General features: G+C 42.7%; 1 long non-coding RNA gene across 1 annotated transcript; it reads left to right on the top strand.

The window, feature by feature from the left end:
- Positions 1-2354: 2354 nt before the first annotated feature.
- On the top strand, positions 2355-10208 carry LOC119701141. The gene is made up of 3 exons (XR_005257028.1): positions 2355-2443; positions 7772-7901; positions 10055-10208. It is a non-coding gene; the product is annotated as an uncharacterized LOC119701141 (long non-coding RNA).
- Positions 10209-15037: the final 4829 nt, after the last annotated feature.

Genomic DNA, 15037 nt, shown 5'->3' on the forward strand with positions numbered 1-15037 from the left:
TCTTCATTGCTGGGCTTCAGTTTCTTATTTTCTTTCTTCCCTCTCCCTGTTTCCTCTTCTCAGTCTGCTTGTGCCCCTATTTCAGAGTATGGATTAGGCAGCCAAGATTGCATTTTTGTTAGAGTGCTGCAAGGGTGCTCAGGAAGGCTGAGCAGTGCCCTGATCAGCCCAGTGCTGGCACAAATCATCTCAGAGGAAATGGTAAGAGTGTGAGCTGTGCCCTTTCTTTCACAATGAGATGGAGGGGAAGAGTCAGCACCACAAGAGCTGCTGTCTTTTCTGTTTCTGCAGCTCTTCCCTCTTGCCCTCCATTTCTGTGCTCTTGTCTTTTATTTTAGCTCTGGAGAAACAAAGGAGAACAACATTTCTTGTGGCCCATTTAAAATAACCTTTTCCCTTTTTGCCAAAACGGACAGTTGTTGTCACCTCTGGTACCTTACAAGAACCAGTCAGAGAGTGACTTTCCCTGGGAGTAGGTCATCCTGTAAGCAGGAAAAATAATGAAGCCTGTTTCTCTGCAGATCTATGTTCCTATCATGTAAAGGGCAGTATTGACTTTTAAGTTAATTATACTCAAATCTACTGTTATCTCTGCATAAAGCATAAAGCATATCGTGCCCTGCAACTTCCATGTTCTTCAGCCACTCTGCCTTCCTGACCTCCCCAAGGCTGCTCTGCTGCCTTCAGCTTTTCATTCTCCTTTCCATCTTCTCTGCACTTTACAGCCTCTGTGTTTTTCTGCTGCTCCAGGTTTCTCTTGAGATTGTCTGGTCATTTCCTCCTCCTTTTTAACCCATCCCTTCCCCTGACTTGAACCTTCTCTTTGAGGGGCTGTGTGAGCTGCTGCTGTCAGCAGGGCTGTGGTTAAGCAGTGACAACTCCCAGCACATGGAAAGCTCCAGGGAAACAGGGCAATGCCTCACCCCACTCCTCTACAGTCAGTGAGCTCTCAAGGTCTCTCACATCCCATTAACCACAACACTCTCCAGAACTTGCTGTGCTCTGGACATGGGACCCACCAACAGCCCATCTCTGCTGTTGACCATCCATCCAGTGACCACAATCCAGCTAGGGACTGTCCTTTTCCTGCTGCCTGGCACTGTGCAGCTCTTTCTCACAGCTCTAGGCAGCACAGGGTTCACCCCAGCGCTCGACAGGGGGGACAGTTCCTAACACTGGTACCAGGGCTAACATGACACAGCAGCTAAAGGTGGAAGAACTGAGCCACAGCTGCTCCCTGGTATTCAATCAGCCCTTTGCACTGTGCAGTGCACTTCCTCAGTAGCTGCTATCTCTTATTATACATTTTTAATTGATTAATTTTTCATCCTTATCCTAAGGTCGCGCATTGGTGGCAGTCGCTGTCAGCACCCCGTGTTCAGTTCATGTAAAGCTATATTTAGACATTTCCTGGATGACATATCCCTAATCTACAGTATCCTTTAATGGCTCATATTAAGTCAGACTTCAGACCTTTAGGCCAGGCTTGGGTTAGTCCTTGACTGGACCACAAGGTGGGCTGCTCAGGAGAAGCTTGTTGGTCCCACCGGTGTGACACAGTTACACAGCTACATGAGGCTTCCTGGCTTTTTCACAGTTTTTGGCATTGCAAGATCTTGCCCTATTCCCCTCCTATTCCTATGCCTGTCCATGGCATGCTGCCCAGGGTGGCTGTGGGGATCCTGTCTTTGGCCTTCCCTGAACAGCACCACAGTGGCTGTTGTGGATGGCGTTGGTTGATGCACTGGAGTACTCACCATGGCACTGTGCTTGCCCTTTGCTCTGCCCTCACAACATTCCGCACATCATTCACCCCTGCCACCCCACTGCCTCCCCCAACTCTCACCCACCAAGGGTTTTAAAGCAAAGTGACATTCTAGAAATAGGGTGACAGGAGCAAAATCATTAGAGGTCAACTTGGGAAAGTCCAAACCTCTGCTGGTCTCTGGTCTCTGCTTCCTGGCCACTATTTTTATAAATCCTGTAAAAATTAATTTAAGCCTGAAGGACTGTACTTTCTATTAAGTGCTCTTGAAATTGGCAAATGGGGGAAAGAAGATTGAAGGGTGAGAGATGTGCATTTCCCAGCTGATCTCGTAAGCTTTATTTCTATAGGAAATCGGTATAAAATGTGAAAGGGAGCAAGTCACGTTAAAATAACAGTTGTACTTGATCCTTCACGTATGTGATGCTTTTAATACTTTCTCTCCCTTCCAATACATCAAGGGGGGCACACAGGGCTGAGATGCTCTGCCTGAAGCCTCGGACTTCATTTGCCAAGCTGAAGTTGAGTTAGCACATTTGAGCCTCTGGGGCTGTGCCTTGCATCAGAAACAGCACAGCTCGTTCTGGTCCCCGAATGCCGCTCCTGTCAGCGGCTGTGCTATGTGATGGTGGGTGACACGTGGAGGGAAACAGGATCTCTTCCAGAATATGTGAAAAGGTAGGTTTGACATGAGATTAAATCAATAAGGGGAAGATGGATGAGCATTCATTACCTGTATTACGGAGGAGACTGTTTTGAGAGAAGGGAAAGTTTACCTTAGGACATTCGTTCCCCTTCCTTTTGTTGTACAGCTGCTTGTCAGTCAGTCCTTTGGCTGTCACGGGTGGGAGTGCGTGTTTCAAGGTGAACTGTTGCTTATTTCAGTTTGCCTTAAAATGTTGCTTGGCAAACCGAGGTAGTTCAGGAGATGATTGATGAGCAATGAGACAAGCACGCAGCAGGGACAGGCTGGACAGCTGGGATGACTTCAGCCTCAGTCCAGAGCTGATCCTATCATTTAAAGGGCAGGATTGGGTCAAAAGGAAAAGGGATGCTAAAGGAAGAAGAATGAATAAGGGAGAGAAAGAGAGACTTTCAAAGGCTGTGATACAGTAGTCACCATAGTGATGATGAGGGAGGGAGACAGAAGAGAGGGCAAAGTCAGTTGACAGTGAACACATTCAAGGTTTAAAGGCAGTCTACTGGCTTTGTGCATGTCTGGGAACCCTAAAGACTGGGCAGGCACCATCTGGCATCTCCAAGCCTTTCTGCTGCTATTGGTTTAATTCTGTAAAGATTCATATCAAGTTATTATTTGGATCATCATTTAAGAGTTACAATTAACTTTAGTTAAAGAATATTCTCTTTTGATACAAGTGGCTCTTGGCTAAACTTGACCAACTTTGTAGTGAGATTGGTATGGGGAAAAAAATTCCTTGTGGCCTCCTTCCTGTCTTTTAGTTGTGCCTTTGAGTTGCTATTGCATTTTCTTGCTGTGAAGGGTGGATTGCCCTGCTGATGGGGTTATAGAACACAGCTGCACACCAGCCATAGGAGGATCTGCAGGTCTGTGGCAGACCCCTTGCCCCCTCAGTGCATGGGGATGGCAAGGTAAAACCAGAAAAAGATCCCAAAAACCACTATACTGAGATGCCAGTTACCAAAACCAGGAGGCACTGAAAAGAGGAGACATCCTTGGATATACATTACCACTTTAGAAGAAACTGCATCCGTTTAAGACATGATCATCCCTTCAGCTGTTTGAGTTGGTCATGTCCCTGCCCAAGGTTACCATTGTCACACCCCAGCAGCTCACCTGAGCATTCCTCACCTGCCCCAGGGCAATGTTGGACCAGCCCACCTCTGAGGCGGGCCAGTTATGGCAACTCTGCCAGCCCTGCTAAGGGAGAGCAACAGTTTTCAGGCCAGGAGTTGTAGCAGAAGGACAAGGGCTTCTTACACTGCCACAGTTACATTTGCAAGAGGCCACCTGACCGAAGCTCTAAATCCATCCCTTCTCATGGGAGAGCCATCCCACTGCACACTACCAGGCAGTGCCTGTCTCCTTTCAGAATTCAAACTGCAGCTTGATGCCTTAAACTTTGCTTCATTGTGTTAGGCTGTTGTTTGTGCTGTGTCTGTGTCAGCTGCTGGAGATGACACAAGAGGCAGGGGTTAGAGCATTTGACAAAGAGATCCATTCACCTCCTGTCGATCAGCAGAGCATTGAGGCAGAGCTGGAATGGAAGATCCTGAAGACCTTTCAAAGCTTTTATCTGTTGCACAAACTAATTAGAGATTCTTGAGGGACAACAAAGGGGAGAATAATTGTCCCAGATATTACAGTACCTATCTCTGAGTCTCAGCATCCCAGGCCATCCCTATTAATTTAGCTAGTCATGCCAAGACTTGTTCAGTCTTTGTCTTCTCAGAACTTTATTCCAGGCAGCAGGGTTTCTCTGAACTGTGGGGAACAAGACGTATAAGATTAGAGACAAAAATCAGTCTTATTCCAGTTATTACTGGAATACTCCAAGGGCACAAGAATTTGACTCTGGTTATGAAGTGTGTTATTGCTATCCCTTTGAAGGCTTCAGGCTATGCTGTATTTAGTGGGACCCTTTTACTTGCACCTGTGTCTTTTAATGCTTCATGGTAAAATCATCTGGTGTTGTCTTTTTTATGTCTCTTTCTTTAGCAATTAAGTGAATTTTAGATTTTCAAAACTGTTTTCCTTGACCTTCTTCAGTAAGAAAAGGCCTTTGACTGTGCCATGAGAAGTCTGGGGATTTGTGTATTTTTTGCCTACTTTTTAAGGGTGTGGAATGGACTGAGTCTGGATTTACATCCCGTTCAATAAATATCCTCACCAGAATATTCCCATTCCATTTGGGTTGTAAAACCAAGCCTACTGTTGCAGGAAAAATTGTGTCAAGCCAAATTAGTCCCCTTCCTTTGCTCTCTTCAGCAGATCACAACATTTTAAAATTCTTGATTCTTGAACCCTGCAGTTCTAGACAGATTTCAGGCTTCCTGGACCCTCCTATAAATATCTTAAAATGTGCAGGTGAAGTGCACTGCATGATGGATAATGAAACTGTGGACTTGAATCAACAGACAAACATACTGTCTCTTGCTCCTGCATGGTTTTTTATTGTGTTTCAACTCTTTGAAACACTATAAAAAGTGTTATTTGTAGTTTTCAACTATACAATAACTCCGTGTTATTTTTGTAGTTTTATGTTGTAGCTCCAACAAGGGTTCAGATTGCAGCATGGCTGTCTCCAATAACCCACCCCTGGGTGTTTATTTTGGCAAAGGTGTCACAATGATAGCTGGTGTGGGGCACAGGCTCAGAGGTGACAGAGATATAAAGGGAAAGGGAAACTGTACAAGTGCAAGGGAGAAAAAACAGGAATGAACACGATTGAAAGATGGCTGGTCTTTGGTGCAAAGGCATTGATAGTGTAGAAAGGGACCAGTGGAAAATCAGGAGTTGGAGGTTGTAATGAGAGAGAGACTTGGATGAGGACAGGATCCCTGAGAAATGGAGAGTAAAGTTAAAACAGCAGGAAAAATGAGCAGCATGAGAGGAAGTAAGGTGGGGATGCCCATCAAGATGTGCAACACCCCCCATCAGGGCATGGAAAAGCATCCAGGCTGCTGAGCCTCCCTGTTCTGCTGTGGTTAAACAGCAGTGATGCTGTGGTGGCAGGAGAGGAGCTCTTCCTCCAGAGCACCCAGCATTGCAGCTCTGTGAGCAGCTGCTCTCTTAGGTCAAGCAGTGGAAGTCTGTGGAGTGGATGTAAAGAGTCTCCTCTATCTGAGCATGAGAATATGAATTACTCTGGATGACACAATTAAAAAAAAAAAAAAGAAGAATAAGAAGAAAAAACAGTCGTCACTCTCCTTGCCCTCAACCCAAAATAGAAATCCACATGAACAAGTGACAATGAGGTTGAAGTTCAGGTGATTCAGAAATTCAGATGACTCAGAACAGAATAAAGACAGTGTTATGATGCAGTCCTTAGTGGGATACTATTCTTTCTGAAGAACTTGAATTTCTTTGATATAAAAAATGGACAGAGGACCTCTCAGTAATTTTGTTTCATCTGCAGCATTTAATGTGTGGTGCCCTACATATTTCTTTTGTGTAATCCAGGTTTGTTTGAAAAGCCATCTGTTTCCTCCTAAGTAAGGGTGCTATATATTTGTTTTCCTCTGATACATACTTTTTTCTGCCCTTTCAATCACAGCTGGATGATTCTCTTAGGCAGTAAACAGGATTTTAAAAGAGGGTTGGAGGGATAAGTGCTCTTGGATTTGGAGGATTTGAGACTAACCATGTAAGACCTCTATTCCTCTTCCTTTTTGTCAGCAATGTGCTAGCTCAAGTCCTAAAATTTTCTCGCTAGTACTCATCACTGCTGCTCTTGAGGGCTTCACAAACACTCAATTGATCTTCATATCATCTTGGCAAGGGTTTCACTTCGCTTTGTTATTTTTGGGAGAAGTTAGGTGGGGTTTTAGAAATAAATTTCATTATCCATCTTTCAGCTTTGATTATAGGGTGCATCTATCCAAGCAAAGATCTTGCCAACAGCATTCTGGTAGCATAATGGATAACACCTTCTGATTATGAATTAGAGGACTGCAAGTATGACTCCTGGATAGTGTTTCTTCTGCAGGCTGCATGATTTTCCCTTCTCATTGAAGGTGTTTGAAGCACAGCATGTTAAACTCTTTACAATCCTGGATTCCTTACTAGCTGAGTGTGCAAGTACCCACTTGTCACCTACTTTCTGTAGGGCTTGTTTTCTGTAGCACCAAGTTCCTCTTTAAGGATAAAGTGAAATACAGATCTGGAAGGCAGAAGTCCTTCTTGCTGCATGCTTCATATCCAAACCTCATCAGAATGATCTGTTACTCAGAGAGGTAGCAGATCCTGTGGAAAAAAATGTGATTGCATCATTAAGGGCTTCAGAATACACATTCAGAAGCAGGGCAGAAGGGATATCAGACAAGCTGAAGTTGCACACTCAGGCTTAATATTAGTGCTTCCTCAGTCCCCCAGTCACATTGTTGTTACCAGATTTTGATATAAGTGGTGGAAGTAGAAATGGGATGACAAATACACTTAGCAGAACTGATATCAATTCACTGCAAAATATGTAAGTTGTGAACAATAAAGTCAGATTATTTTGCTGGATTTACTCTGAGTTTACCCGAGTGTAACCCAGAACAGACTGTGGTCTGGTGGGTATGAGAGAAGCGAGACTTTAAAGAAATAAATCTCACCCATTTCAAATTTTATTAGCTTCTATTTCCATTGTGCCTTTCAATTTTTATATTTGTCATATACTGGAGCTTGCCTAGATGAAAGCTTTAGTCTTCATTGTGTTACAGAGTTTTTGTAAAGGGTAGATGATGTTTTTAAAAAAGCTGAGAATAGACAATACATGTAATTGTTTATAGTGAAGTTACTCTTGGCTCAATTTAGTCTTTAGCGTGACAAAGAATTTCATCCAAGAGCATAATGAATCTATATGGTGTTGCCAAGTTGAATAATTTAGAAATAATGACTCAGATCTTTTAAAAAAAGTAGGAAAGGGACTTCTAGTTATAATGTTTAGGAGAGAATATATGTTCAATTAAGTTTGCTTTGCCTTCTGATTCCTCAGCCTTTGCAGTGTGCTCAGTTTATATTTTTATGCTTCTGTCTATAACCATGAGAGCAGGAAAATTACTGCCTTTTTGTTTAAATGAAAGAAAAATTGGAGTTTTTACATAATCACATCATTCCAAGAAATGGTACTTTGAGGAAAAAGCCTCAAATATCACAAAACTTACAATAAAGATTGTGAGAATTGGCAATTTGTAGTTCCTCAGATGTGTTTGAGGTATAGAAATGCCCTTCTTATAAATAAAGAACTTCCTGAGGTCTATAAAAGATGCAAAGCTATATTTTAGCAGCCACACCATTGGAAATAACTTCTCTTTCTGCAGGGAAAGATGCAGATTGCCACCTTCTTTCTCCACAGCCACTGAAATGGGAGGCCCAGCTAATGAAAATAGTTCTGTTCTCAGCTGAGTTGACAGTGTTGCCACAGAATGGATTGGGAGTAACTCCAAGAAAGTGAGTGCAAATACCACAGCTTTCCACTTTGGACCTCAAACCAGAATGTTACCTGATACCCTGGGGAAGCTGGAGCAGGGAGGGATACTGGGTTTTGGCTTTATGACTGTGTAGTATCTTCAACAGCCCAGGAGAGGTTTGGAGCCTCTTTCTGCTCTGGATTATGTTGATGTCAGACTGCAGCAATGGCACAAAGACAAATTAGCATTCCCCAGGTAAGAATGAGGCCAAAGAAGAATTTGCTTTTTGTGGCTTCTAATTCAGTGCAAAGATGACATAAGATTTTGTGCATTTTAAGTCGCATCTGTCTGCAACAGAGGAGCATTTAATCCAGGATGTGAAAGCATTTTTCTGGAGCAGACACTGAGGACTGAACTCAGGAAAGTAGCACAGGATCAGAGAAAGGCTCTTATCTCTCTGGGATACAAACTGGGAAGGATGAAAAACAGAAGGACCTGGGAACTGCTGTGGTGTGACCTAGGGAATGGTGAAGTCCCATTGTCTCAGCTCCCTAGGGCTCCTGAGAGTTCAGCTATTCTGTCTGAGGCTGAACACAGCAGCGCCTTGTCCTCAAACCCACTGACAACATTTGCCTGCTATTATTAAAGTGAGAGGGCTGTTCTTAGAATATTCTGGGGCTCCTTCAGCTCCATCTGCTAAAATTACAAGAGTGTCTGGGCTTGCCTGCAGTTTGACAACAGGTTCTGTTCTATTATTATCTGTTCTTAAGAACAGATAAATGCAAAATTCATTTTGATTTGAAAAGAATCCTTGTTTTCTACACTGGCAGCAGATTACTAAGTGTGTCCTGTAAGCTGGGCTCTCCTTAAATCTTCTGCTGCTCCAAGAGTTCTTTATGGAGTTCTTCTTTCTGAGTTTCAAGGGCAGCCAGAGCAAAGTGTCACCCCCTCTGCCCATTTGTCAGCAGGGAGGTGCCTGTGACTGAGGCACGTCCCATGGCCACAGCAGATGACCCCTGCTGAGAGAAGTAGCTCATGTATTTACTGTGGAAAATCTTCCAGCCAGTTTTGTTGGGCTCACTCCTTTCCAATCATCTGAAGGCTCCAAGGGAAGTTTTCTAATACTCCTAGCTCAGACCTTTGCAGAATCTTAGCTGGTATTTCACCACTTCCACTACAGGTCTTTCAGCATCTGGAAGAGCAGGAAGGGCTGCTTCTCTGGTGGACATGGCTCTTGTGTGGGCTGGTGCCAACAGAACTTGGCTGTTATCCCCCCATACCAAAACAGCAGCCTCTGCAGCGGGATTGTAGAAGAGTATTTCCAGTAATTGAAGACACAATATCCAACAGGTGCACCCAAAAATCTGAATAGTCCCTCCTGATTAAGAAACTCAAAGTAGTGCCCTTAGCAGGGTAGCTCTCTTCCAAATGCTGCACATGAAAGACTCAGCTCTTGAATCATTGCTGCCTCATGCTAATCATTGGAACTGGGTTCTTCTAGCTCTTGTTAATTACTGTCTGGCTTATATATAACCCCCTCATATTGCAATCACAGAGATAGTAAAGATTATGCAAATGCTGATTAGGATGTAATGTGGCTTGCAGAGCATTCACATAACCAGCAAGAAGGGAGAAGAAGGGAAGCTCGATTCAGAGGGGCTAGGCTGAAATTGTCCTGAGAGCACTTGGATTTTACTTTTTTTACTTGAAAACTGAGCATATTTGATATAGAGAATGCTGAAACTCAGCAAGGAAAATATTTGAATATAATCCTGCTTCCCTGAAGATACATTTCAACTAGATACCTGCCCTTGGGTTTTAACAATGCAGTAGGTGGGGGTTGCTAAGACAGCCAGTTGTTTTCATCCCAAGACAGCCACTCTCTTCCCAATACCACCTGGAGCACTTTGAGTCATTTTGTTCATGTGCACAGGTTGGAAACCTCCCCAGACTCTGTGATAAAATATTATAGGTGAAAGTGAAATCATTCTAAATATCATTCAGTGAATATGCTGATGTCTCCTAACTCTCAAGACCCAGGTGGATAAATAGAATCCAGCTCAGAGGTGTCTTCAGACGAACAGCTGGATAATTATTGCTTCTCCAGTTACCTCATTTTATGCATGCTGTCATGAGACAGAATGAATGGTACCTGGGAAACTGTAAATCTGAATTACCATTTTCCTATTCAAGGTGAGAAAATTGCTAAGAACAGTGGGAAAAACTGTGGAGTCACAAGAGGCAGATCAACAAGGGACTATAAGCTTTAAGGTAAAAGCCAGAGAGAAGGACTTTCTGCTGCCATACAGGTGTGCACATCTTGAATCCCACAAGTGTGGATCCACTAGAGGGCTTGATATATGCTAAGACAAAGGAAACCATTGTGACAAGAGAAGTGTTTTCCTCCAGGCTTCTGGAACAACTGCTCTTTATATGGTGATTCTCCTGACTGGATTCTCTTCAGGAATCTGCCAGGGCAGCAAACACAGAGGTTCCATCCTGTGTAATCTCTTCAGTACTGAAGTCTGGCTGGTCTGTCTGGGTCAAGCTGCATGTGAATTCAGGACAGAATACATCAGGCTTTGGAAATGCACCTTTTATAGACAGTTTACTTACAACAAAAGAACATCCAGAGACTCAAACAACCTTCAGAATACTCCGAAAAATCCCTTTAGAACTACCTAGAGCATTGTCAATAAAAGGGAGGGTGAAAAAGCCTCTCAGGCCTGTTCTGATGCTCTGATAGCACTGGGGATAAGGCACACAGCTAAGCTGGCAGCCAGGAAAATTATCATACAGTGACCACTTCCCAATCATCTCAAATGCTCAAATTATTCCTCAGCCTGATTCTCACAGGTTGTTTGGTGTTCCCATGACTACATGCAGAAAAGGTGAAAGATAAGTAGTTACATCACTCTGAAGAAAGAGCTACTATTGATTACTGAAGAAGAGCCTGTAACAATTTCTACAATAATGAAAGAGTCTCAGCACTGAAAGTATACCCACCTGGTCTTTCTGACAATGTTAGGTAAGGCTTTTTCTCTTGTATTATTAGATTCTGAGATTCTTGATGGACAAAAGATCCTAAGAATATCAGGATAACCTAAAGATATTTCATCCAGAAAATGAGGGCATCTAAATAAATCAATACAGCTGTTATGTTCATGTCAGCCTTTTGCTTTGCCAGGTTTCAACAGAATCTTTGCAGTTGCTAGTTACAAACTAGCATAATAACTGACACTTTATGTCTGGAGAAATCTTTTGGACCAATTCCTTCTTCCTGATAAAGCTTCTTTGTGCTGCTCTGAAGGCACAAAGCAGCCTTTAAGATGCTTTTATCAGTTATATTCAGATTCAGCTGTGACAGGGAAATCTCCATGTGGTGGAGAGCTGATCTTGCTGAGTTTGCACTCTTCCCACCACAGCTCTGATTTTGCAGCCATACTGAGAGGCAGATGTATGGCTGAGGCATTGCTGTGCTCTAGTAACTCCCTGCTGTGGAGCTGTAGCTTGTCTCTTTTTCCAGGCACAGCTTAGAGTTCATGTGAACCACTTTGCAGGCCTCTTTTGGGAATCCACTGACATGCCCTCCAAAAGTTCATTTGACTCCAAAGTCAATTTGGCAAGGGCACAATGGTAGTCTTGATAATAGGGGAGCCTGGGGACCTCAATATATTTTTAATAGTCTCAACAAGAGAGTAAGAAAGCCCTAAGATTACTGAGACACAGTTGTGTTATGCCATACCAATACTCCTTGTCAAATAGCTCTACAAGTTCACTTGGGAATTAAAATTATCTTGAAAGAAAAGAAAAGAAAAATGTTACATAGCAAATGCAGAAAGGCATATATAACTTACTTCTGGAAGAGTTGGGAATGTTTCACCTTAAATGCTTGTCATTTGGAAAACCATCACTTTTTAGGAAATTAAAGTAGAAAATCATAGTTTGGGCAGGGGAATTTTTTCCCCCTAAACAAATGGGCTATCACATTAGACATTATTGTCTAGTAGCAGTTGAAAAAAACCCTGAGGAACCCCTATCTCATGTATGGGATGAATCAAATGAATGTGTATTCCCACAGTACAGGTCCTCTTGGGCATTGCTTCAGCAATAAAAAAGAATATTAATTCAATGGTTTTATTATTCTGTTAATAAGCATCTTCAATCCAAAGCAAAGGATGAGGAAGCTGCAAGTCAAGAAACTGTGAAAAGAATTCTGCCTCAGCGCCAGAAATGTAGAAACTGGCTCCTGCTAAGTGTTGCTCAGATCCACAATAGGTATTGATTAGAAAAAAAACCCATAACCACCTTCTGCAGAAACTGTGGAGAAGCCATGTGAAGCACACAAACCACGATGCTAAAGAGTTAGCATTCTATACAGAAGCAGTGCCAAATTGCACCTGAAACAGCAGGGTTAATAAGGATGTACTGTACCATTCCAAATTACAAATGTTCAGCTGAATGACTGTTAATTGCAATAAGCAAATTCACACAAGAAACAATGGTTTGCTGTCCTCTTTCTCTCTCCCTCTCTCAGGTTTACTTCCAGAATTAAAAATAACCTGTTGATGCCACCTCTGGGAAGACAGGACCGGGAATGAGCCCCCCTCTACAAACACATAATGGCCATTTTGTTTAGGAGATCTCAGAGCAATAACTTTTCTGCATCCCCACTCATCAAGAGTCACCAAACCCTTTTTGGCAAGAGGTAATAAAATTAAGAACTGCAGCAAAAAAAAAGGCTAAACCTCTCAAGCACAATATCAGAGAAGACTATAACCAGTACCCATGCAACAAGATATTTACCAAATAGATCTCCCAGCAGATTCTGACAAAGTGGCAAGGGGAACACAAGACAGCCTTTGGCCAGGCTCACCTGAGAGAAAAGGTTTTGTGGTGACACAAATCTGGCAATCACAGTATGCCTGTGAGCAAGATCCACCACAAACCACCTGATGACTTAATGTCACCAGCCCTTTCTACATCCTGTCTCTGACTAATTTCCAGTGCTTCAGAGGCAGTTGAAAAAAAAACCTCACAAGCCAAATGCAGATGGGGCAGAGGACCAGAAGTAGGTCTGGAACTTGGGAATTATTACAGTACAATGTCAAAGGTCAGCAGCTCAGCTCTCTTCAGATCCCCTTTGGACACAACAAAGCATCATGCCCCAGGTTAAAACCATGTTGGTGTTTGTTCCTGGAGCACTGTTTGTTTGCTCTTGGAATGGTTAGAAAGCTTTTCAATCTAAGTATACTCATGACCATTTATGACCATGCATTACTGTTTTAACATAATCCTTTCATTTAAATGATACTCTTTCCTTGATATTTACTGCCTGAATCACACAATTTTGGCTTAATTTGGCTAGTTGAGGAAGCTAAGTTTGCTTGCTTGCAGCTCCCATTCAAGAATACAGATACTCTGCTCCTTGCCACCCCAGTATTCCTCTTGTGCACCTGTGGCAACCTGAGTCAATCTTTTCTGACCGTAAGTCACCAGAACTGGACGCAATTTTCCAAACAAGGTTCCTCAGCTGTACCGTGTACAGCCATGTTAATACTTCCCTCTCTCTACTAAAAATACCATGCTTTGTGCATCATAGACTCAAGTGAGTCTTTTCCATAGGCATTCTGCTGGCAGCTCACAGTCATTTTCTCATGGAGGAACTCACCCCCATAGTAAGGTCAGAGCAGCAGACCCAAGGCTACCAGCATCACCACCCTTCTTCTTTCACTGTCCTATTTTAGGCACAGGGGTATTGCTTCTAGCCTTTTTAACCTTGAACAAATCCTTGCCTTGGCAATTGTTATTTGCTGCTTCTTCCAATATCTCTGAGTAAAAATCATCGTTGGGTTCATCCATCATGTCAGCCTCAGGAATTTTCCCCATTCCTCTAAGTTTGCTGTTTTGCAATCCCGAGCGTTAGTCAAATATCTGCATTTGTCCCTCTTGCAGTTTAACTTCAGCTGGATTAGTTAGTGATCACTCAGTTCATGACCAGTTTCAACACTCTGGCCTTCTACAAGGTCCTTGCTGCTTATTAATACCAGTCCTAAAATAGCATCCTCTCTCATGGACTGTTTGCTTGAGAAATCGAGTTTCTACAACACTCCAGAACATTTAAGCCCTACCAGTTCCCAGTGGTACCTTCCAGTCTGTAGCTGAGAAATTAGTTTCCCATAATCACATGCCATTTGCTCTTCTATGTCTTCCAAATAGCTTTGGAGATAAGTATCCCTGTCCAAGTTTGTAAGGGATTATCACTCTTCTCTCAGTGGATTTTTAAAATTCTTTCCTCTCAGGTGAGGAATTTTCCAATGCAACGCACTATTATTTTACTTCTTCAAACAATTTATTAAAATGCAAAGCTACTCCATGGTCTTTACTATAATTTCTGCTGTTTTAAGTAGCTACCCCTCCAACATCTATGTTCTAAATAATACTGCCAAGCAGAAGTGTTCAGTATATCACAGCCGCCTTGAGACAACTCTTTAAGCCCCAGAGAAAACATTGCTTATAACACAGAATTCCAAACCAATGAAAGACTAAACATTGGTGACATATCTTGCTGTAATAATTGTATTAGAAATCCCTAAAATTTTGGAGTCACAATATGGATAAAGAAAAAAAAAACACCAAAGCAATTGAAATGCTAGGTATTTCATCAAATCATCACTTTATCCCTTCATCAACAGACATTTTTTAAGATGGAAAGGCTTCTGACATCTTTAAATGGTATAAGAATTTGTTTTCTCTCTTTGGGGAAGGATACATCAGCACAGCTGCTAGAGCTACAGGCACTGGAATCCTATTATATTTTCTCCATTTTTTCTTTTCTTTTAGGGCAAAACAAGAGGACACATACACAACAGCAAAAAGAATGGCAAAGGAGGAAATTGCAGGTTTGTCTCTGATAGAAACTTATTTGCAGCCCTGCTGCTGGAGAAATCCAGGCTTGGTGCACAATCCTTTCTGCTGGTCCAGAGCCAAGCAGTCTTGAACAAGTGATGAGAACATGCAAGACATCCGTCTGAGACTGTCTTTCTGATGGCAGGTTCACGGCATCGTTTCAAAAGCCGCAGTTGTCTTGACAGCTAAGCCAGCCTTTGACTGGGGACAGCAGCAAAGGCGGGAGAGAGGGGGGAAGAGAGAAAGCGGAGAAGTGGGATGAGGAGA

Source organism: Motacilla alba, chromosome 5, assembly GCF_015832195.1.
Source record: "Motacilla alba alba isolate MOTALB_02 chromosome 5, Motacilla_alba_V1.0_pri, whole genome shotgun sequence".
Classification (NCBI taxonomy): domain Eukaryota; kingdom Metazoa; phylum Chordata; class Aves; order Passeriformes; family Motacillidae; genus Motacilla; species Motacilla alba.